The sequence below is a fragment of the Pinus tabuliformis genome, chromosome 7 (genome assembly GCF_031772625.1).
Source record: "Pinus tabuliformis cultivar Carrire ecotype Pingquan chromosome 7, CPIR1, whole genome shotgun sequence".
NCBI classification, from domain to species: Eukaryota; Viridiplantae; Streptophyta; class Pinopsida; order Pinales; family Pinaceae; genus Pinus; species Pinus tabuliformis.
The window spans coordinates 257,653,366-257,677,152 of NC_142293.1; the positions used below are offsets into that span (position 1 = coordinate 257,653,366).

The 23,787-nt window shown below is 41.0% G+C and overlaps 1 protein-coding gene across 5 annotated transcripts in view; it reads left to right on the forward strand.

Annotated features, from left to right (window-relative positions):
- The window catches only part of LOC149246828 (Pseudouridine synthase family protein), a 362,779-nt gene that overhangs the window by 325,519 nt on the left and 13,473 nt on the right, over positions 1-23,787 (forward strand). The gene's annotated exons all lie outside the window — the stretch shown is intronic.

Here is a 23,787-nt window from a genome sequence, read left to right on the forward strand (position 1 = left end):
ATAGAAACCAATGTCCTGAGAGAATGAATGACAATAAGAAAAGAGAGAGATCAGGCTGTTGTTGCTGACACTAACGGACCATCAAAGAAGGCCAAAACAGATGACTCCAATGTAAGAGATTTATATTGTTAAATAAGGGAAGGTTTAGGGTTTCAAGACAAAACCCTAGTGTAATATATCCTTTGTGTAAAATTATTATGCTGTAAGGCATTCCCTCTGAGAAGAAGTCCCTCCCAGTGTTGCACGAAGCCCCCCCCCCCGGATCGAAGCTCCAAAGCGCGCCCCGTACGGAAGCGCCGTACGAAGCGCGCTTCGGAATTTTGGAAGCGTGATTCGGAAATTTTTTTGCGCTTCCTGGAATTTCCGAAGCGTCGGCTCCGAAGCGCACTTCGTACGGCGCTTCGGGCCGCCGAAGCGTGGCGCTTCGGAGCAGGAAGCGTGCGCTTCACGCACGCTTCCGTACGCTTCGGCGGAAAGGGGCGCGCCCAAGGGAGAAAAACAATTTTTTTTTAATTTTTTTTTTAAGTTATGTTCACTCAACTTAAGGGGGTGGGTTAGGGTGAGGTTAGAGTGAGGTTAAGGTGAGGAATGAAAAGAATACAGCCCCCATTCATTCCTCATTTTCTCACTTTGAGTTTATGAGAGTTGGAGAAGAGAAGAGAGGAGAGGAGAAGAGAAGAGAGGAAAGGAGAGGAGAAGAGAGGAGAGCTTGGAGGAGTGAAGAAGGAAGAGCTAGGAGAAGGAGGAGGAGCTTGGAGCAAGAGTTTGGAGGACTTCATCTACAAGAGCTAAAGAGGTAAGTTCAAACCCCAAACTCCCTTGTTTTTTTGAATTTTTTTTTGTATTTTTCTCCTCCCTCTCCTACTCTTTCCCATTGTTTCTACTTGCTCCTTTATTTACAGGTTGCCGTTGTCCACCACCTATATCCATATTCCAAGATGGTGTTCTTTTGGCTTCTATGTATCATTCCACTCTTGGTTTTAATGATGGCAAGGGTGAGGAATAGAAGGGAAGAAACAGAAGAGGACATTGGTGATGGTCCTAATAGTAGTGACCCAATGTATGATGAGGAGGAAGGGTTTGAAGAGGAAGGGGATGAACTTGAAGGGGACACTGAAACACAAGATGGGAAAGCTACATCAACACCCTTGTGGAACTATGTGACCAAACTTGATGGGGGAAAGGGTGGTGGATCTTACAAATTTGTGTGCCCTCATGGTTGTCATGGAGGAAAACCATATTGTGGTTCATATACCCGTCTGAGGAGGCATCTTTGTGGGGTGCTGGACAGTGATGAAAAAAAGGGTTCCGTGGGGGTACAAATTTGCCCAAACATTTCAACTGAAGAAAGAAGAAAATACATCCAAATAGAGATGGCTGCACAACAAAAAAACAAGAAACAAAAAACTCATTCTGAATCAAGTGCAACCTCTAAATTTGGTAGTTGCTCATCTCCTCATGGTACTTCTGCAAGCTCTGGAGGTAGAAGAACAATAGGGGATTTCCTTAATGTTGCTGGGAGGGATGATGTGGATGGAAAGATAGTCCGTTTTCTTTGTGCTTGCGGTGTACCATTCAATGTGCTTCGCTCTCCCTATTGGCATGAAATGGTAAAGGCAATCAATGAAGCCCCAAAAGGATACAAGGCCCCCAACTATGAGAAAGCTAGAACAGTGTTATTAGAAAGAGAAAAAGCTAAGGTTCAAAGAGCTTTGACACGTTTTACAAATGAGTGGGTAGATTCTGGGGTATCCATTGTATCAGATGGGTGGACAAATATTAGAAACCAACATTTGATAAATGTTCTTGGTGTTTCTTCTAGTGGTGCAGTATTTATTGCATGTCATGACTCCTCCTCCATCACTGCATCTGCACAAAACATTGCAGATCTCCTATTGAAATCAATCAAAGATGTTGGTCCGAATAATGTGGTTCAAGTGATCACAGATAATGCAGCAAATTGTAAGGCAGCAGGAAAAATTATTGAGCGTACTCATCCACACATCTTTTGGTCTGGGTGCCTGGTTCACACATTGAACCTTTTGATGCATGATATTGTGAAACACAAAGAATGTGGGTGGATTGCTGAGGTTTACAGGAGAGGGAAGCAGCTCATTAAATTCATCACAGGGCATACAAGGGTAAACTACTTCTATGGCACTTACTCCAAGTTGCAATTGCTTAAAATTGCAAAGACAAGATTTGCTAGTTATTACCTCACCTTTAGGCGGCTAGTGAAGGTGAGACAAGCTTTAACTAATCTGGTGTGTGCTGAAACATGGGATGAAATTAACACTGACATAGATGGTGCTAATGCAGTCAAGGACACTGTTCTTGACAGTTACTTTTGGGGACAGGTTAAATATGTTTTGCAATTCACCAAACCAATTTATTACATGATCAAGTTTGCAGATTCAGATCGACCAGTAATTGGGGAGGTGTATGAGCAAATGGATAGCATGTTGGGGAAGATTAAAGACATTGTTGAGCCTAGAGATATCACCTTGTACAATTATATTCGTGTAGAGGTGCAAAACCGATGGGAAATGCTAAATATTCCATTGCATGCATTAGCATATGTTTTGACACCTAAATACTATCATCCATCATGGCTTTCAACACCAGCACCTGGGGGGGGAAGCAGGAGAAAACCACACCAAGATCAAGAGGTTCACCAAAAATATATGGCTGCATTGAGTAAATTAATCCCTGATGAGGAGGAGGCTGCATTGGTACGGAGACAGGTGAGCAACTATACGCTCAACACTGGTCCATTTGGGAGCATGCATGCAATTAAAGATCGAGAGACTTTTTCTGCTCTTGAGTGGTGGAACATGCATGGAGGGGGTACTCCACTTCTACAGAGTTTGGCATTGCGGGTGCTATCACAGGTGGTAAACACTTCTTCTGCAGAGAGGTGTTGGAGCTCTTATTCTTTCATCCACAGTGTTAAAAGGAACAGGTTGAGTTTAGACCGGGCAGAGAGCTTGATTTATGTTCATTACAACTTGCGATTGTTGTCCCATTACTGTGAAGATGCAAAGTCTAATAAAGACTTGTTGATTTGGGACAAGAATCCAGAGGAGCCCAATTTGGAGGATGGAGTGTTGCGACTAGAGCAATTAGAGGATGCTCTTATCCAGGTATGTCCATTGTGGTATGAATTTTCCAATTTTCCCTTATAAAGCATTTCTCTAATTCATGTTTTTTAATTTTTTTGTTAACTAGTGTTTTTTTTTTTTGCATGAATTTTTTGAGCGATTCTAGGATGATGATGACCGTGTTGATATGCCACCAACCCCACCCCCATCTGGTCCCTTGGTTCCTAGGTTCCATGGTTCAACACCAACAGCAGGGGGTTCTTCTTCATCAGTTTCAGTGCCACGACTTCCACAGGCACCATCTTCTTCATTGCCACCACGTGGAGGCCCGCCACCACGTTCTATTCGTGGTGGAAGGAGGAGAGATTAGTAGATATATTCACAATCTACTACTTTTTGTCATAGATTACTCATTAGACTTTTAGACTTGTGAATTTGAATTTTGAACCTTTTTGGCTTGGCGGTGACCAAGTGACATATTTTGTAAACATTATTATTTGAATTTTGGACATGACAAATGTTGACAGTGGCTCACTTGCTAGATAAATCATAATATGCTCTATGTTTTATGTTTTATAATATGCTTAAATGTTTTATGTTTTATAATATGCTTAAAAATTTGATGTATGTTTGTAATAGCTAGAATATAGATGATTGTTGTACATACTAGTAACTACAATGGAATCATGGATGCCATATCTATCTTGATTTATGCAAAAATATGCATGTTTTCATGTCTTCTACAATTAATTTGGTATTTGGGATGTTTGTTTTGAGTATAAATGCAAAAAAATATAAAAATATATATATATAGCAGACGCTTCCGCGGACGCTTCGCTTCCTAGATTTTTGGAAAATGACGCTTCGGCGTCCCCGCTTCCAAAAAACGCTTCCGCTTCGCTCCCGCTTCGTGCAACTCCCTCCCTCCCTCCCATGCCCCTTGTGCATTCGTGGGTCCTTGATTTTGGTGTTAGATGATTGAAATAATTTCTGCCATCAGATTGAAGACCGGTATTGTCAGTTACAATTCGGTATTGTCTTTTCTTGTATGAAGAAGTTCTCGTATTGGTCAATTATTTTTCCCTTTTTTATAGTTTTATCTCCTTACAGGAGTAGGAAAAATTCTACAATCAGAGCACACGAAATAAAGGAAGAGCAGAGGCAGAAATAATTTTTCTTTACTTCCAAGGACTTTCAGCCTTTTATCATTGCCAGACATTTCCATTCTCTACATTCTTTTTTCGTATGAAGAAGTTCTTGTATTAGTCTAGTATTTTCCCCTTTTTTATAGTTTTATCTGCTTACAGAAGTAGGAAAAATTCTACAATCACACCAAACGAAAGAAAGGAAACATATGGAATCTCTTTAAGTTTTCTTCTCTTTCTTTTTTTTCATCGCTTCCTTTCCCACTACGAGATTGCTATTGTATTCTTGGAATATGAGATCTGATTGCAACAAAGATATGAATTCCTTTAGATTGTTGTTCCATTTTGAAATATTGATATTGCAGACTTTGCTGCAATGCAAAATTTTATTGTTGGATACTTCACATTTTCAAAGTCTTTCATCCTAAACAAGAATATTCGAAGTAGGGAAAGACTGGTTATCTATATAATTCTCAAATTATAGGCTAAATGTTTTGTATTTTTCTTTCAAATTTTAAGGATTTTATATATATTTTTGGAAAAAACAAAATTTTCAAAAATTCGATAGTGAATTGGAGGAATACTCATTTAAATAGGAAATATAGCTATTATCCTTTTTGTCATCTTGAGATGGCCTGTGACAGATCACCCTGGAAAATGATATAGGATTTCATCATTGCAAAGTGCTTGCTCCAAAAGCATCATCTATTTTAGTCTTTATCACCCTCCATAATTTACGCATTATGTTATGTAATTTTGTTGAGTAGATACTAATTTGAATTTCATATGCCATAAACCTTGCTCTGATATTGCTTTCAATTATCCTTATCTTGATTTTAATACAATCAATCTTTGACCAAAAGTCCAAAACCACCAAAAAAACAAATCATTATAGTGCAATTTTAGAAACTATCCCTAACTCTAACCAATGTTACCAGACTCGAAATCGGTAATAAATTGGTGAGGCAAAAGAGCGAAGAGTTTTAATTGGATTGGGGAAAAATCGGGAAAAAATCGTTGAATTCAATAAATAAATATATACACATATTGAATTAAAAAAACATTTTTCATTGATATTCAATAAAGCCATGTCCAAACAATGCATAATATCAATAGATATCCAAAATATCATGAATGAATAAGTATCTCATATATGTTATGAGTCCAAACATGATCCAAAGTACTGAGTCCTGACTCATAACCAGTGACTACACAGAACCAGAAGCATTTTCTTTTAAAAGTTTATAAAATACTGCATATTAATCAGTAAAAAAACAGTGACTGAAATCTCTTAATTGCTGCTGAAATGATACGATAATGGTTTGCTATTGAAATCTCTGACAAAGCACACACTGGAGCTACACAGTAACACTACACACTAAGCCTCTATTAGACTACAACTCTATTATGCGGAGTAAACTGAAACTGAAACCATGCCTCTATTACCTTCTTGGCATATGATTTGCGGGCCTGAGCAGTGAGCAGTCAGTTATGGACTGATGTTTAATTTTTAACCTAACTAAACTATGCAACGAAAAATGTGGGAACCCTAAAAGTTAAAACCTGTGCTCACCAAGTTGAGGGTTGAAAATCGCTTCAGTCGCCTAAAACACAATTAATCGGTGATTCGCAAGTCAAACTCGCGTTGACCACGAGTCATACTCGGTCAACGAGAGTTTGCCTCGGCCAGAGTTGAATCAGATCATTTGAGGGAAGAGAAAAGTTTGAATTGCGATTAATCGTGAGTGATCGGAGATTCATGTTTCATTGACTCTAACATTCTTTTATTTTACTTTTGTGATTCAACATCTCATAAAGATGACATCCCTTTCTGAGGCACCCCCTAGCTGCACAACAAAAATTTGTGAAATGATATTGGTCAGGCTGATTCATATATCTTTGTTATTTTTTCCATCATGCTAGATTCACATAAACCTCTCGTCCTTACAACTAATGAAAACATCATAAGTTTCTGATTCACCATATCATAAAGTCCAAGGGAAGTTAAATGCAAATTCTACTTGATGCCAGATGCACATAAATCTCTTGTCCTTGCAACTAATTAAAACATCATAAGTTTCTAATTCACCATATTCTAAATTCTTTGCCACGAGCATTTGTTTCAACCATTGTTGTTCCTTTCCTTCATCATGGTCAAGATTCCTAGAAGTTTGATTTGCATCACCAGCTGTGTAGGAATACAAATTTGCTACTTTAAAAATGGGTGAAATGCCAATAACTGGAGGTAACTCCAGCTCATAAGCATTCGCTGAAAACTTGCGGAAGATCTTATAAGGTCCTATCTTCTTCATTTTCAATTTATTGTATTCTCCCCTTGGAAATCTCTCCTTTCTTAGGTGGGCTAGGACCACGTCTCCCACTTCAAAGTTTACCTCTATCCTATGTAAATCTGCTTGTTGCTTGTAGTTGTAGCTTGTGTCTTGTAATCTTTGTTTTACTTGCTCGTGCAACTCACTCATGGCTTTTTAAAAATCCTTTCCATCAACACTTCTATGCTCAAGCTTCCCCAAGTCTCTTAGCTCACAAATTCCCCTCTGATGCATGCCATACAAGATCTGAAATGGACTCTTTCCCGTGCTCCTATTTGGTGAGTAATTATAAGCAAACTCAGCCTGGGTTAGCACATGATCCCATTGCTTGGGTCGGTCACCTACTAAACTCCTCAACAAGTTACCCAAACTCCTGTTCACAACCTCTATTTGCCCATCAGAGTGTGGATGATAGGCTGAGCTAAAATTTAGCTTAGTGCAAAGTTTCTTCCGCAAGGTCCTTTAGAAATGTCCTGTGAATCTTGTGTCCCTATCAGAGATTATGCTCTTTGGAAAACAATGCAACCAAACAATCTCACAAAAAAAAAATTAGCCACATGGGTAGCATCACTAGTTTTGGAACACAAAATGAAATGAACCATCTTAGTAAATCTGTCCACAACTACAAAGATTGAATCATTATGTCGTTGAGTTCTTGGTAAACCCAAAACAAAGTCCATACTAACTGAATCCCAAGGTCTGTTGGGAACGGGTAAAGGCATGTACAGTCCAGCATTCTCACTCCTCCCTTTCGCATGCTGACATATCCTGCACTTATTCACGTACCTTTGTACATCTGCCTTCATCTTAGGCCAAAAATAGAAGTGACTCAACTGCCCAAGTGTTTTCTCAACACCAAATTGTCTTGCCAACCCACCATTATGCTTTTCTTGGACCAAGTTTTCCCTCATTGAGCAATTGGGAATACATAGTTGATTGTTCTTGAATAATAGTCCTTCCTGCAACATAAACTCTTTCCATGGACTGCGGTCCATATTGACTAGATTCTTACATGCTACAAAAGATTCTTTAAAATCAGTGTCAATGTCATACAAGTCCTTCAAATAATCAAAGCCCAAAATTTGTATTTGACTTTCCTGCATGATTAAACATCTCCTACTCAAGGCATCAGTAACCTTATTTGCTTTCCCACTAATGTGCTTCAAAACAAAAGTGAAATTTTGAAGGAACTCCACCCACTTTGCATGTTTATGATTCAACTTATGTTGCTGCATAATGTATTGTAAGGCAGAATTATCTGTGTACAAAACAAACTCCTTAGGCATCAAGTAATGCCTCCAATGCTTCAAAGCTTGAACCACCACATAAAATTCTTTGTCGTAGGAAGAGTATTTCTGTTTTGACTCATTTAACTTCTCGCTGAAATATGCAACGGGCTTATCTTCTTGGCTCAATACAACTCCAATGGCTGTCCCACTAGCATCACATCTTACTTGAAAGGGCTGATTGAATTTTGGCAACTTCAACACTGACTTCTCAGTGGTCTTCTTCTTCAAGAATTGATTTTTTTGTTTGTTTTGTTTTGTTTTATCTGATGCTGTTGTCCAATAAAATGGCCGTCTATCCTTCTTGATGGTGTCAATGATAGGTGCACAAATGCCATTGAAATTCCTGATAAACTTCATGTAGAAGCTGGCTAAGCCATGAAAACTTCTCACCTCAAAAATGTTCCTAGGTTAGGGCCAATTTACAATTGCCTCTATCTTCTCCGAATCCATTTTCAAGCCATCCTTAGAAATGACAAAACCTAGGTATACAAGCTTGCTCTTCATAAAAGAACACTTCTTCATGTTAATCAATGAATTTTCTTGCTGCAATCTTTCTAAAACATACTTCAAATATCTCAAGTGCTCTTCTTTAGTTTGATTAAAAATTAAAATGTCATCCAAATAAACAATGACGAACTTACCAATGAACTCCTTCAAGATTTCGTTCATCAACCGCATAAAGGTACTGGGTGCATTTGACAGGCCAAATGGCATGACCATCCACTCATACAAGCCATCATTGGTCTTGAAAGCTGTATACTACTCGTCTCCTTCTCTGATCCGAATTTGATGATAACCACTTTTCAGGTCAATATTTGAGAAGTAAGTTGCCACACACAAACAATCCATCATATCATCCATTCGTGGCAATGGAAACCTGTAACAAATGGTGATCTTGTTGATTTCTCTGGAGTCAGTGCACATTCTCCATTCTCCACCCTTATTTGGACTTAGTACTGTAGGTACGGCACACAGACTCAAACTTTCTCTTATTAGTCCTTTGTCCAACAGTTCTTGGACTTGCTTCCTCACTTCCTCATTCTCCTTAGTTGTCATTCGATATGCAACCTTGTTCGGAAGACATGCTCTCAGTATCAAATCTATGTGATGACTGATGTTTCTTTGGGTGGCAACTCACTCGGCAATTCATCAACTACAATATCATTAAATGCATGCAACAACTCCTGAACTTCAATAGGTAAATCTACAATTTCAATGTGCAAAAGTACTACCTTTGGCTTGCAAATAACTGCATAGCTTACCTCTTCTTCTTCCATCTGTTGTAGAAATTTCTTTCCACCAAGTAACAATGCTTTTGGGCTGCTTGGTTCAGCTATACCTTCCTCTTTCAATGGTACAAGAGTGTGCTTGATGCCATCCTTTTCGAACTTATATAATTTCTCTCTCCATCATGTGTCACCTTCTTATCAAATTGCCATGGGCGACTCAAAAGAATGTGACAAGCATCCATTGGCATTATGTCACAGAGCACCTTGTCCTTATACTTGCCTATCTAAAACTCGACTTCACTTTGCTCATGCACCAACAATTGGTGTCCTTTTTGCAACCATGATACCTTATAAGGTGTGGGATGCTTACTCTTTTTCAATCCCAATTTGTCCACCATTTCTTGGGATACTAGATTGTCTGTACTTCTTCTATCAATCACCAATTTGCAACATTTGCCTTTTGCCTTACACATTGTCTTGAACAAGGATTTTCTTTGAACTGGTTCAGCAGTCTCCTTTGATGGTTTTAACAAGACTTTATGCATCATCAACACCTCTCCAATCTCTGGCGCATTCTCTGCCTCTGGTACTTGTGCCTCTGCTGCTTCGGTTTGAGCTATGTATGCACCTCGCTGCCCCATATTGTCATTCTCAGGTCATTCAAAAGATCGGTGACCCAAAGTGTTACATCTGTAACACTGGTAAACAGTCTCTCTACGTCTTCCTCTACCTCTACCTCTTTGGTAAGGTCTTCCTCCTCTGCTACCACGTTCTTTCTCTGACTGCCCTTGCTGATTTGAGTTTCCTTCATCATTCTTTTGCACTGGAAGCTTCCCTCTTCTATTTGACTGTACTTTCCCTCTGGCAAAATTGCGTCCTCTACCAGAGCTTTGCTTCCTAGCTATCTTTTCTTCTGCACACTAGTATGCTTCCTCTATTGTCCTTGGAGAAAGTATGCTGATTTCATCTTGGATATCTAGCCTCAAACCATTGATATACCTTGTTGTCTTCTCTGAGTTATCTTCTACATAGCCTGCTCTCAAGTTCACCTTGTAAAATTATTCGGTGTACTCCCTCACTGTCATCATCTTTTGCTTAAGATTTTGCATCTGTCTATAGAGAGTTAGCTGGTAATCCCTTGGCAAGAACTTACTCTTCATTTTTTCCACCATTCTATCCTAGCTCTTGATCAATGGTTTGTCCTTCTTCCTGCGTTCAACGTGTACATTGTCCCACCATAGTGCAGCACGACCTTTCAACCTTGTCACTGCAAACTTGACTCTCTTGTCTGCCTCAATTTCCTCGTACTCAAAATACTTGTCCATCTCACTAATCTAGTCTATTAGATTTTCAACTTTCAAACTGCCATTGTAAATGGAGATTTCAGGCTTTGGCCTTGAACTTGAGCCCAACACTGCTCTCAACAACCTAACCTCAGTAGCTTCTTCAACAGGTGCTGATCCTTCTTCTCCAGGTTCCTCTTCGGCCTAACGAACATCTCCACCTTTAGGATCTCGTTGTCTCCGCACTTCCACGACTTCTAATCGAACTTGCAGTCTCCTCATCTCTTCTCAGAGCTCTGCATTACTCTTGGGTCTGCCTCCTCGACCTCGTGTCCTTCCAGCTCGCCTATTCATCTCTCTATATTGTAGAGAACAACAGCGTAAAGTTTTGATACCAAAAATTGATGGCTTTAACAGGCTGAAGAAAAACAAGATCCAAATGGATTTATACACAGGCGTTGGTTAAAGTGTTAAAATTGGAAACTAGAGCCAAACTCCACATGGGTAATCTTATTTATGACAATTGATATTTTTCTTAGATTCCTTTCTCCGAGAGGTGTAGGATTGATCTAGAGATCATCCGATTCTGACATGTACAAATGAGGTTATGAATTTATTTTGATTATAGACAAATTGTCAAGGTCAGCTAGCAAACTTATGTAGGCTCAAAAGCCCAATAATCACGTCTATTCATCCTCAATATTTGCTATAAATACATGGTACCTTAGCCTCATTTGGACACACTCATCTTCACATATCTCTCTCTCTCCTCATTGATTGGTTACGGATTTTTGGGCAGTCTCTCTCTCCACACGTGCAAAGGAATGGAAAGCAAATTTTCTGTTATGGGTATTGACCAAGTTTGACTGAATTTCAGAAACTGTTTTTGGGCTGCGTTGACCATGTGTTGACCATATTTGACTGTGATTTTTGGTGGAGGAACTCTGTCCCAGCAAGCCACATTTCTGGGCACAGAAATCGAGGCTAAACGTTCACCGTTGACCAACGTTGACTGCAGGTGGACTGTTTGACCAGATTTTGACTGGGCTGATTTTGGACTGTTTTGATGGCTGATTCGTCTTGCTGTTTGGAGGCCGAAGTTGACTGAAGTTAACCAAATTGTTGATGGTTAAATCTGCCCTGTTGACCAACGTTGACTTTTTTGGTTAGGGCTCTTTTGCTGCTGTTATAGATTATCAAATTTGTAAATTGCACTATCTCTCTCTCTACTGAACTATTGAAGACTATAAGAAGAATTGATCAAGGGTTTCCCCACATTGGGGTTTGTCCCTAGCTGGTGCCACATCTTGTGTCCTCTTGTCTTGGCTTGTCTTCTACTGTTTATGTTCTATCTGCATTTCACTATCATGTTGATGTGATTGCTAATCTGGATATTGATATTGGGCTAATAAAGGAATTGAAGTAAAATTGCTCTAAAGCATAGAACATACCATTGTTGCCTAAAATTAACATAAAGGCATGGACTTTAACAAATCGTTTTTACCACTCACGCACTCAGAAAAACATAGTTTATAAATCAGCCCGAAACTCTTTAATCAAGGGTTTTCTTGGAAAACCGCTCATGAGTCACCATATAGACCATGCTCTGCACAAAACTCAGATCCTGGGATTTTGAATTTCGTCTCCATTTGACTAGAAATTGAACCGTAAGTTTGATGACAAGTTTCCTGCTGCGAAATTCCCTTCTCTTGAATTGATAGAAGGGTGCTTTGTATTCTCAAACTTGTGACATAAATGACTCTTGCCAATACACAAGATTTGACGCAGAAGCACTGTGATTAAAAGATTAACTATAATATCTTCAGGTCTATATTTTAGTCTCATTCAAATGTAAAGAACAGAGAGAATAAAATCCAGATCAATTTCAATCTCCAGATATTGATATGACTGTTAACAAACCTCACAAATGCACATACAATTAACTATCTCACACACAAATTTGACTTGCTGATTAATAACACTTGTCCAAGAGTGTTGTTCAGTTAACTATTAACTCCACATATCACATCTAGTTCACACAGATTGAGGATCAATTAACACAGATTGATCTCACGGATGTATTACTTTTTTATCAATTAACTTCAATCTCACACAGAGAACACAAACAGTGTACCCTTCTCCCACCCAAAAGCTTCAAGAAAAATGTTCATTTTTCCACAACTAAAAAAACTATCCAAGAAATGAGTTCACCGAAGTGAACCAATTTCCTCACTCCACAAAATCAGGAAACAAGATCTACTTTTAATCTAATTAGATCTAACTCCCTACGAGCTATCAAATCCTATCCTTAACTATTTAAAATTTCTTTAACTAGATGCTCCTAACTACTCTTAACTAAATATCCAAAACTTTTCACAAATAAACTTTGAAATGTTCTAGCCTTGGCATGTGATCAATGTTGATTTGGGGTAGCATTAGATGTGCTCTAGGGCTCAAATTTTGCAGGGAGGCTTGGGCACATGCATTCCAAAGAACCAGAAACCGTTTTGGGAAATTCCACCCGGAAACGATTTTATTAAAATAATTAATATTTTTAATGGGGTTCCTAAGTCTAAACTTAGGAAAATTAAAATATTAATGAGTATTATTCTATTTGTGGGTGAATCTACTAGATAAAGACGAAGATCAAGTCAAAATGATCTGAGCCTTTGATTAGGAGTTAATCTAGGCCGTTGGTTGTCCAACAAGAAGATATAAGAAGGGTTTGAGGGTCATTTGGAAAATACACCAAGAGAGGTCAAGAAATCGATTTTTTGAAGTGAGAAGTTCTTAGGAGGAAAATTCAATTGAGAATATTTCTTGCAGCAGAGGGGCAAGGATAATTTCCGGAGAGAGAGTGATTTTCTCAGCCGGAGAATCATCAACAGAGAGAGGCAGAGGGTAATCCAGTGGTGGCAGCGCTGAGCTGGAGGGGTTGACCCAGAGCCACGCAGAGGCAGCACAGAAGCCAGTGAGGAGTCTAAAATTTGTAGAGGGAATTCGAGTTTCAAAAGCCGGGAGCCAGGGTGTGAGACCGGTCGGCAAAAATCGAATCTCCTGGGCAGCGAATCAACCAGCCGGAGGAGTGATGCAGTTCCTAGGGAGCTTGATGTTGTGCTGACGCAGTTATTGCGCTGAGGTAGCCAGAAAAGCCGGGGGGGGAATCAGTGTGGGGTTGGATCAACTAGGATTTCCAGTGATAGTTCTTTTTGCCAGTATTTCTCTCTGTAACTGAATAACCCTGGGAGGTATTCAACGATGTATTCAAAATTTGCTACTGCTTAATAATAATAAACCCTCAGAGCTGTTGCACTGGTTTTCCCGCATTGGGTTTTTCCGAGGACTTTTGTCCAAAAACAACCGTGTTCTATGTGTTTGTATTTCCTTGCTCAGTTTCTATTTTTCAGAATCATATTTAATTTGGTGTAAGCTGCTTCAGTAATTTACTTCAATATTTCAAGAAGAAATCTGAAATAAGTTTGTAATGTAATTTACGATCTAGGTGGATTAGATTCAGTTGGCTGCAGTGGGATTCCAGAGATTGTTAGATCTAGGAATTTTCACACGATATCGAAGCTGTTGATGTGAAACAGGGAAGAGCAGATCTAGCACTAAAGCAAGAGCCAACTTGCTGCAGCAAATAGCAATTCGAATCCCCTGACGGATTGCGTAGTTCTAGCCAGGAGGGCTATATTTTCGAGGTTGTCTCTCTTTGAGTGAGTTGACAGAGAGGTAAGACTGCTAGATCGAGAATTTTCCAAGGTAGAGGGAGCCACGTAGACCCTTAGCGCAGAGCTAGAGGTACGCAGTTTTCTGCAAGTTGAGTGCTCAACAAAAAAGTCATCAAAAGAAGGAAGCAGATCGCATAGTGAGGGAATATTTCCTCAGTGATTTCCTGCTGAGGAAATCAGTATTTCTCATTTGCTGGGAAGCAGAGGAGCAACAGACTTATCAGCTCCATCAGGGAGTGTGTAAGCCAGCCTAGAAGCTACGCAGTAGGGAGAAAGAGGCTATGGCAAACAATGGCTTGAGGAATCAGGACGAAGCGTCCAACTACATCATTTGGAAGGCTAGAATGCCTTTCCTTCTAGATGAGCACGCCCTCAAGACATATGTTGATAGTGTGGTAGTTGTCCTTGCAGATGCAGATTCGCTGAAGAAGTACAAAGATGAGATGGCGAAGGCCAAGAGGATGATCTTGGATGGAGTCAAGGATAACATGGTGTGTCATGTTGCTAGCAGAGGGACTACTAAGGAGATGTGGGATGCCTTGGCCACGTTGTATCAGGGATCTTCCAAGCAACAGAAGATGTACTTGGAACAAAAGTTGAGATCTGCGCAGATGCAGAAGGGAGAACGTGTGGATCCCCATTCCTCACAAAGCTGAAGGAGACCCGTGATGAGTTGTCAGCTGTGGGGCATACACCTCAGGATTCGGAGTTAGTAAGAGTCAAGACTAGGCCTAAATTTTGTCTCGGATGAATGACAAGTCTTTGTCTAGAGTATCCTAGGCAGAGCAGCATTGCTTAATTGGGATGAGATGTGGGCAGCTCTAAACTAAGGGGAGCTGAGAGACCTGGTCAAGGTCAAACTTGACGGAAGCAGCAACAGTAGTGGGTCGAAGCCCAAGGAGGAGGATCAATGTTGCACGAAGCGGGGACGAAACGATGATGTTTTTTGGAAGCGGGGACGCGGAAGTGTCATTTTCCAAAAATCTAGGATGCGAAGTGTCTGCTATATATATATATATATTTGCATTTAGACTTGAAACAAACATCCCAAATACCAAATTAGTTGTAGAAGACATGAAAACATGCATATTTTTGCATAAATCAAGATAGATATAGCATCCATTGTACATTAATGATTAATTATTCGAGCATCAACCATTTAGATACATCAACCATCTAGAATCTAGATTCTTCTCCTCTTGTCTAGCCTTTGCCTCTACCTCGATTGTCTAGGGATATTAGTCAACATTGCCCAATTTTGATAAAACTACCTAATTCAAGACTTGAAATATGGTAGAAAAAGCTTAACATGCTTGATCAATGATTTTGACTTGATTGAAAGGTAATTTTTTTGCTAAGGGCGTGACAAAGGAGTTCAACAATTAACACCACCAACACTAGGGTACATATAGGGCTTGGTGCTCTTGATTAAATGCTAATCGCATACCTTCATACTTGATATAATCTAATGAAATGCCACAATCCCATTGATCCTAAATTCCTGAAAACTATTAAGTCTGCTGAATTTTGAGTAGGATATGAAATTCTATTTTCTCCATATGAAGTCCAATGAGGCTGGAACCACTCTCAAACATCCTGAGTCATTTCATGGTAATGTTAAAAATTTAAGTAAAAGGATGAAAATAAAAAATAAAGGAGAATGTCACTTTTACTTTAAGAATTTAACATTACCATGAGGGGAGCATCTGCTATATTTATATTTTTTTTTATGTTTTTTTTGCCTTCATTCTTCACCCTAACCCAAGGTGGACCCACCCCCAACAAGAAAACTCACCAAAAAATTAAAAAAAAATCGATTTTTTTAGGCCGCGTGGCACTTTTTCCAGAAGCGTGTACAGAACCATACGATTCGCCCTCTGAGTGCCGCACTTCGTACGGTTGAAGCGCGGTACGAAGCGCGCTTCAGAGGGACGCTTCCGGAATTTCCAGGAAGCGTCCAAAACAGGTGGAACCGCGCTTCCGAATTTTGGAGTCGCGCTTTCAGGGACGCTTCCTATACGAATCCGTACGGGACGCACTTCGGGCCTTAGATCCGGGGGGGCGTTTCCTGCAACATTGAGGAGGATAATGCAGCCCTTGCATCGAAGGGGCAGCAGGGGCAACAAGGACGAAAGGAGGACATCTCCAAGGTGAAGTGTTTCAGATGTGGTGAGATGGGCCACTATGCATTCTCGTGTCCTTTGAAGAAGAAGGACAAGGACGAGAAGCACGATCCCAAGGTTGTAGCCGCAAAGATCGAATAGGAGGAGTTCGCCATGACAACCAAGATACCTCTACGAGGCAGGTGGGCTGATTTAGAACTGTAGTTCGATAGAGCTACATGTGGGCAGGATCCTTGAGGAGCCCACCACTTGGATCATCACCTTGCTACAGGAGCCCATGATCAGTAGTAGCGGGATGGAGGAGTTTTCAGTTGGTGCCATGGAGTGTTCGAGCGATAGATGTAGGAGTTAGCAGCGTCATAACTGGAGCAATGCAGAGCAGAGAGGGGGTAGTGTGTGGAGCCATAATGCAGAGCTTCAGCAGTGCAGTGGCTTCAGAAGACAACGTGGGACTAGCAGCAGTCAGTCTTTCAGCACCGAGGTGTATCCATTGGATACTTATCCAGTTTTGGGTATTTTCAGTTGCGTCTCTCAGCAACTGAGTTCCAATACAAATGCAGTGTTAGTAGTGGCAGTGCTAGCAGCATAGTAGATGCAACATTTGAGAGGGAGATATAGTACAGATGTACCATTGACAGTGGCAGTGCCAACACAACAATACAATAGCAACAACAATGTAGTAGTTGGTGGACAACATGTCAAACATCAGCAGCGCAGAAGACGATGCTTCAGAGTTAGAGCAGTATGCAACCGCAATGTATTGCTAGAGCACATTCCTCGCTAAGAGGGAGTGTTGATTTGGGGTAGCATCGGATGTGCTCTAGGCCTCAAATTTTGTTGGGAGGCTTGGGCACATGCATTCCAAAGAACCCAGAAACCGTTTTGGGAAATTCCACCCAGAAACGATTTTGTTAAAATAATTAATATTTTTAATGGGTATTAATCTATTAAAATATTAATGAGTATTAATCTATTTGTCGGTGAATCTTCTAGATAAATACGAAGATCAAGTCAAAATGATCTGAGGATTTGATTAGGAGTTAATCTAGGCCGTTGATTGTCCAACAGGAAGATATAAGAAGGGGCTTGAGGGTCATTTGGAAAATACACCAAGAGAGGTCAAGAAATCGATTTTCTAAAATGAGAAATTCTCAGGAGGAAAATTCGATTGAGGATATTTCTTGTAGCAGAGGGGCAGGGATATCTTCCGGAGAGATTGATTTTATCAGCTGGAGAATCATCAATAGAGAGAGGCAGAGGGTAATCCAGCAGTGACAGCGTTGAGCCAGAGGGGCTGACACAGAGCCACGCAGAGGCAACACAGAAGCCAGTGAGGAGTCCGAAATTTGCAGAGGGAATTTGAGTTTCAAAAGCCGAGAGCCGGGGTGTGAGACCAGGCGACAGAAATTGAATCTCTTGGGCAGCGAATCAACCAGCCAGGGGAGTGACGCAGTTCCCAGAGAGCTTGATGCTGGGTTGACACAATTATTGCGCAAAGGCAGCCAGAAAAGCCGAGGGGGAAATTAGTCTAGGGTTGGATCAACTAGGATTTCCAGTGATAGTTCTTTCTTCCAGTATTTCTCTTTGTAATTGAATAAACCTGTGAGGTATTCAACGATGTATTCAAAATTTGCTACTGCTTAATAATAATAAACCCTCAGCGCTGCTGCACTGGTTTTCCCGCATTGGGTTTTTCCGGGCACTTTTGTCCAAAAACAACGGTGTCCTATGTGTTTGTATTTCCTTGCTCATTTTCTGTGTTTTAGAATCATATTTAATTTGGTGCAGGCTGCTTCAGTAATTTACTTCAATATTTCAAGAAGAAATCTGAAATAATTTTGTAATGTAATATACGATCTAGGTAAAGTAGATTCAGCTGGTTGCAGTACGATTCTAGAGATTGTTGGATATAAGAATTTTCATAATCAACCCATCACATTGCTAGGCTCTTGGTTTGACTTCAATAATTTATGTTGTTTATGTGCACGACCTAAAGCACCTGCATCACAATTGTTCATGCAAGATAAATCTACCAAACAAATCTTCTACAAGCATATGGAAATGATAAACACAATAATACCAATAGAAAATGGAGCTCATGATAAAAAATTATACCATGGTCAAGAAGAACAACACCTTATAAGTGAACCCCAAAGTCTTTTATTGCGATAGAATGTAAGTGTACAAAAGAGCAAAGCTTCCCCAAGCACGAGCTCGTATCAAGATGCTACAATAAGTGCCAAAGGATCATATAAATAGAACTATGGGAGCCAATCCCAATAAGGGAGTGGTGACAATCCCAAGGCAAGAGCCATGCAAATTGAATCTTCCATGTGGTAGTTCGAATTGTCCAAAAGGCTGTTGATTCGAGGTAGCATTGGATGTGCTCTAGCCTTGAAAATTGGTGGAGCGGCTAAAGCACATGAGATCTCCAAGACTCAGAAATGGTTTGGGCAGATTCTAAACGATTTGGGAGATATTAAAATAATTAATTAGCGACGAGAAATTCCTAATTTCTTGTTTCGTGCTTGATTGGGAGTCTCCTCCTACATAGTCAAACGACCTTAGTGCCCTTGATTAAATACAAGTTTCATACCCTAGTACCCTATGTGCTCTTGATTATTGGGAGTCTCTCTTGCATAGAGGGCTTGGCTCGCTTGATTAAATACAAGTTCCATACCCTAGTACATGACAAAATCCAATGGAAACATTGCAATTACCCCAATCCTGAAATCTTGAAAAACAAATAAGTCTGCTGGATTTTGAGTGAGATCTAAAATTCTACTTTCTCCATATGAAATCCAATGATGGCGAAACCACTCTCAAACATCCTGAGTCATTTCATGGTAATGTTAAAAATTTAAGTAAAAGGATGAAAATGAAAAATAAAGGAGAATGTCACTTTTACTTTAAGAATTTAACATTACCATGAACTGCATATCAACACTAGGGCCATAGGCTGCCCCACTCAAACAAATCCTCTTTTTTATAACTTGAGAGGCATTTAGAAGCATCTCGAAGATATTTTAGTCGCCCAATAAAAAATTAGAAGCGAAAAAAAAAAGAAAAAAAAGAAAGAAAACGTCAAGTGTTAACTGTAAACTCTGTCGTATGGCCTGGAAACTCGTTTCCGGCCGTACTGGCCATGTTCCCCAGAGTGAAACAGGCCAGTATGGTTGGAAACGAGTTTCCAGGCCGTATGGTACGAGTTTCCTCGTTTCTGTTTCGTTTCCGGCTGGAAATGGACCCCTGGCCAACGTTTCCTGCAACTTAGGGAAAAATAAAATATTAATGGGTATTAATATAAAACTGGGTTCGAAGGTTCCAAAAGTCATGGATCAAGCCAAATCTAATCTTAGCCGTTGATTAGAGATTTAATCTCGATCGTTGAAGGACCAGCGAGAAAAGTATAATAGGAGGCTTGAGGGTCACTTGGAGAATACACCATAATGATCAGTCATTCATCTTGCTAGAGCGAGGTTGCTAAGCAAAGTTGAATTAGTGATCAGTAGCGAGGGGCAGTGAGTACGAGGTAGAGAGGCAGAGACAATACTGAGAGACCAGCGTAGAAGCAAAGAGAGCGAGAGCAGCAGCTAGTCCAGGCTACACAGAGCCCTGCAAAGACAACGTAGAGGCCAGAGGGATTGCGTCATCCACGCAAAGGCTGTTGGAGTGATGCAGAGGGTCCCAGAGGCTTCGCAGTGCCTCATAGGGCTGACGCAGAGGGTCCTGGGGTTGATGCAGGTTAGCAGGGGGCTGACGCAGAGGCCAGAAGGGCCAGCGCTAAGCTTTAGTTGTGCCAGAGAGGGTTTTGTTGGACAGGTTTTCTGAATAAATGTTTCCGGATATAGAGGTATTGCTGCCACGTGTTTTTCTTTGTCCGGTGAGCCAGTTAGGCACCCAGTTGTACTCAGATAGACTGCATAATAATATGACCCTCAGAATAGCTGCATCGGTTTTCCTGCATTGGGTTTTTTTGGGGACATTTGTCCAAAATTAACGGTGTCACTTGTGTGCTTGTTGTCTTTCAATTGATGATCTGTAGATGTTGTGACTGTATTGTGTTTATTTCGATATTTAAATGTATTAAATAACTTGGTCAAATTTAAACAAGTAGAAGAAATAAACCAGCAGAATACAAATTAATTTTCTAACGGATAGACTTAGAAAATTCAACATGGTGTCAGAGCGTGGTTGTAGATCACAGGAAAACTGAAGGCATCAACTTAGCAGAGAATTTGCAGCAATTCAGTTGTCCCGAGTGACTGAGTTAATCCTTGCAGAAAGCGAAAGAGGAAGGAGTGACGCAGAGGGACTGCGTCATTAATCTGGGCCAGAGAAAGGCAGCGCAGTGGGTGAAGAGGGCAAAAATAGGCTCACACAGAGGTCAGGTGGCTGACGTAGTTGATTGAGGGAGATGTTTTGCCAATGACGGGATTGTGCAGAGCCAAGAGGCTCAATCCTTAAGTTGTTGGGGCATAGGAGGCTGTGGGTAGTTTGTGGAGCGAAGCTGGTGGGGTACTGTGGTCAGAACAATACCTAATAGGGCGAGACAAAGGTAGAGGGAGTTGCTTCCTAGGCAGATTTCTAGCTAAGGAATCTGGATCAGTGTTGCAGTTGCACGGACGATCGGAGAGGAGCAACTTGACCGTTGGTAGAAGGATTTCTAGGAGGGAAATCGAGACTCAGAGGGAGTCTAGAAGAGAACTTCCAAACGGGAAGTAGAGAGACTTAGCAGGAGTCGAACCGAGAACTTCTAGGCGGGAAGGAGAGAGACTCGGAGGAGTCGACAAAGAAGAGCAGAGAGATGGTCGTGAATGGGCTGAGAGATCAGGATAGGCTGGACGGAGCGTCCAACTTTGTGGTCTGGAAGGCCAGGATCTTGTCCATTCTAGACAGACATTGCATCAAGGGCTTCGCCTTGAGAACTATGGCTATCCCAGTTGACCCAGTAGCAAATGATAGGTACGAGGAGGCAATGGCTAAGGCAAAGTGCATCATCCTTGATGGGGTCAAGGATCATGTGGTACCACATATTGCCGAGAAGGAAACGACAAAGGAGATGTGGGACACTTTGAAGACATTGTACCAACATACTTCCGTGTAGAGGAAGATGCTCCTGGAGAATTAGCTAAGGTCATACCAGATGTAGAAGGGAGAGTAGATAGATGTCTTCCTCAGTCGGTTGAAGGAGATCTATGACCAACTAACTTCCATAGGGGCCACATCGGATGAGGAATTGATGGTGAGGACCGCACTTAATGCAGTCTCCGAGGCTTGATTTGTCCAGAGCATACTGCGCAGGACGAGTCTTCCGGATTGGGAAGAACTGTGGGCAACTCTTCGTCAAGAAGAGATTGGACCGTTGACCAAGGCAGGGAGTAGCGGCAGAGGGGTCAGGATCAAGAAGGAAGAGGAAGAGGATGCGGCTCTAGCATCTGTAGGGAAGCAGGAGAAGAGGAAGAAGAAGGACCTCTCCAAGGTCAAGTGTTTCCATTGTGGGGAACTGGGTCACTATGTGAACCAGTGTCCAAGGAAGAAGAATAAGGGAGAGGCTTCTGAATTGAAGGCAGCACTAGCGAGGGCAAAGAAAGAAGTCGATTGTGCCATGAGTGCTCATGTGCCACTTGAGAAGAAGTGGGGATACATCGAGCTATAGTCAGGAGGACTACAGGCGATGAGGGGCAGGATCCTTGAGGTACCCAACCTCTTGGATTATACCTTGCTACGGGAGCCCTGAAGAGGAGTAGCAGGATTCGTGGATGTCGGTAGAGACGGATGTGGATGAAGTGGCAGAGAGTGCTACAGTGCAGGAGTCCCCGGGCAGCGTGAGGCTAGCAGGCTACAACAGTGCGAGAGGCATGGGAGTGTTGCAACGGTGCAGGATGGCATAGAGAGGTGTGCAACAGTACAAGATGCAGGGAGTTGTTGCAACAGCGCAGAGGTCAGTAGAGGGAGCACTTGTTAGCATTAGAGGAAGCTTCAGCATCGGGAGTGTTTCTAGACTGACAGGGATGTCAGAAGTTGGGTGGATCAATTACTTATTTCTATGTAACTGAGTTGCAGTGCAGTAGCAGTTGGCAGTAGCACGATGCAGCATGATGAGAGGGGGTTGCAGTGCAAATGCAGTGTTGGGAGAAAGGACCAGCAACAACACGGATGCAAAGGGGGTTGTCGTACGGATGCAACAGTGGCAGTGGCAGGGCTATGGACAACAGTACAGGATGCAACAGTGCAAAGGACGTTGGGCAGGGAGGCCTAGCATCAGCATAGGTACCGGTGCCACATAATCAGAGTGATGCTCAGTTGGAGTATTACTAGAGCATAGTCCTCGCTAAGAGGGAGTGTTGATTTGGGGTAGCATTGGATGTGCTTTAGCCATGAAAATTGGTGGAGAGGCTAAAGCACATGAAATCTCCAAGACCCAGAAATGGTTTGGGCAGATTCTAAACGGTTTGTGAGATATTAAAATAATTAATATTTTTAATGGAGTTCCTAAGTCTAAACTTAGGAAAAATAAAATATTAATGGGTATTAATATAAAATTGAGTTAGAAGGTTCCAAAAGTCATAAATCAAGCCAAATATAATCTTAGCCATTGATTAGAGATTTAATCTCGACCATTGAAGGACCAACGAGAAAAGTATAAGAGGAGGCTTGAGGGTTAGTTGGACTCTGGAGAATACACCAGAGTGATTAGTCATTCATTTTGCTAGAGCGGGGTTGCTAACTAGTTCTAAAATTGTAAAATTGTAAATACTAAATTAGTAAATTACCAAATAGATATCATCGTGATTCATATTTGTAGATGTTCTAATTTCTTAAAATTATGGAATAGCACTATATTTCAGTATTATATATATATATATATATATATATATATATATATATATATATATATATATATATATATATCCTCTTTCCGGGGTCATCATGTTTTGTGTCAAATACTCGTCTGTCTCATGTCCTCGTGTCATGTGACTTAGGTTAGGACTCACTAAGGGCACATAATTGCGAACTACCTTCACATGAGAAAGATGCAAGGTATATATTTTGAATGGGACAATTGGTAGATTGGAGAAAACATAAATTCAAATAAGCGGTATTTGATCACTTGTGAGGATCCATGCAATTCTCCATTCTCAAGTTATCAACCTTCCACTAACCAGATTCTGGATCAAAGATGCTTGCCTCTTTTCATGAGGGAGGTTTTAGGGTACAACTCCAAGGACCAAGTGTGACCATCGCTGTCTGGATCCCATCAGCAAGATCACTTTCTTCTTCCTTGTTGTCATATCTGCCAATGGCAACAAATGAAGGACACTATAGACACCAGACTGGTGAGACCTTATACTTCTTCTTGACCCCTTTGAGGGGTCAATCGGCGTTTGTGAGACATTGAGGAGCTCTTTTTCCAAATCCAACAGGGCCCCCATACAAAGTAACTTTAGGAGGATCCAGGGCTGGCCTCACTCTGCACATAGCTTTACTCTCGAAGTCCACTCTTACAGCCAGTCATCCAATTAGAGACTTTCCTCCCCAACCTTGAATGTCGG